The sequence below is a fragment of the Limulus polyphemus genome, unplaced genomic scaffold (genome assembly GCF_000517525.1).
Source record: "Limulus polyphemus unplaced genomic scaffold, Limulus_polyphemus-2.1.2 Scaffold390, whole genome shotgun sequence".
Classification (NCBI taxonomy): Eukaryota; Metazoa; Arthropoda; class Merostomata; order Xiphosura; family Limulidae; genus Limulus; species Limulus polyphemus.
The window spans coordinates 581,873-583,180 of record NW_013666000.1 but is presented as its reverse complement, the minus strand read 5'-3'; positions in this window follow the sequence as shown (position 1 = coordinate 583,180).

Below are 1,308 nucleotides of genomic sequence, written 5' to 3'. Positions count from 1 at the left end.
GGGAACTTTGGTTGCTAGTGGATGTGATAACAGGACGCCCACCTTACGAAGAGTTGCCTGAAAATGTGTCAGAGTTCGTGAAAGTGTTATCTGAAAGGATGGATAATATTCACTATCAAGTGCGTTCAAACTTGAAAACGTCTGCTGATTCGATGAAGCTATGTTATGATAAGAAGTCTACTGAAGTCAGCTTTGTACCAGGAGACAAGGCGTGGTTGTATAATCCCAGGAAGACCAAAGGGAAGTCTCCTAAGTTGTCTTCTCCATGGGAAGGCCCATATGACATAGTGGATCGTCTCTCAGACGTGACCTTCCGAATAAAACGTGGTCGGCGAGGTAAGCCAAAGGTGGTGCATGCCAACAGGCTTTGGCGTTATCACGGTCCAGGACATTTCAGTTGGGATGAAGTGAACAACAGAACAAAAGACGCCTCTGAAGACGTGTCACCTGGAAAAGCTACTGTCGAAGAAGAAACTCTACTCGGTTTTGAGAAGGGAAACAGTGAAGCCCTTGATTAAGTTACTACCATTGATGTGACTATTACCGATAATAGGACATTTCCTGATGGAGCAGATGAACTTTACGTGAAGCAAAAGCCAACGAGACAGAGACCAGTGCGAAAGTAGATACGTCCCGTAAAATTAAGATACTTTGTTGAATTTTAATTTTGTGTTTGTAAATTCTGTACATTTAATTAAGTTATTGTTAATTATCTATTGGTTTCATGTAAGTGGTTATTGTTCGGGACGAACAATACTAAGGAAGGGGTAGTGTTACGACAGCGGAAGTCACGTGACTCTGGTAACACGTAATGAGTTTTAGAAAGATCGGGGAACATCACGAATAATCCAGTATTTGCTAGACGCCCTCTATTCCTGTATATAAGTGAGCCAGATAAAGCGAGACAATTAATTGAAACTGGAATTGCAGACAGGCAGAGATAGAGACGGACAATTGAGTCAAGCACGGTAGTGACCGTAAGTAAAGTGTGTGTGTGTTTAAATTAAAGTGACTATGGAAATTAAGTGTATTGCAAAGTTGAATTGAGAAGGAATAAACTAGTTTTATTTAAGAAAAGACTTGTATCGCTGAAGTTTCTCGGAAAGAACTTCTACGAAAAATTAACAAACGACCAGAGACGTAACAGTATTTTTATTAACAATATCTGTACCGAATACCAGTAAAAAAAAAAGAACTCCATGGAAAAATCAAAACACATTAATTAGGAAAATAAACTGGTGGTGGTCATACCCTACCTTTCGGGACTTGGAGAAAACAAAAAGAATAAGGAATACTCTTAACATTCAA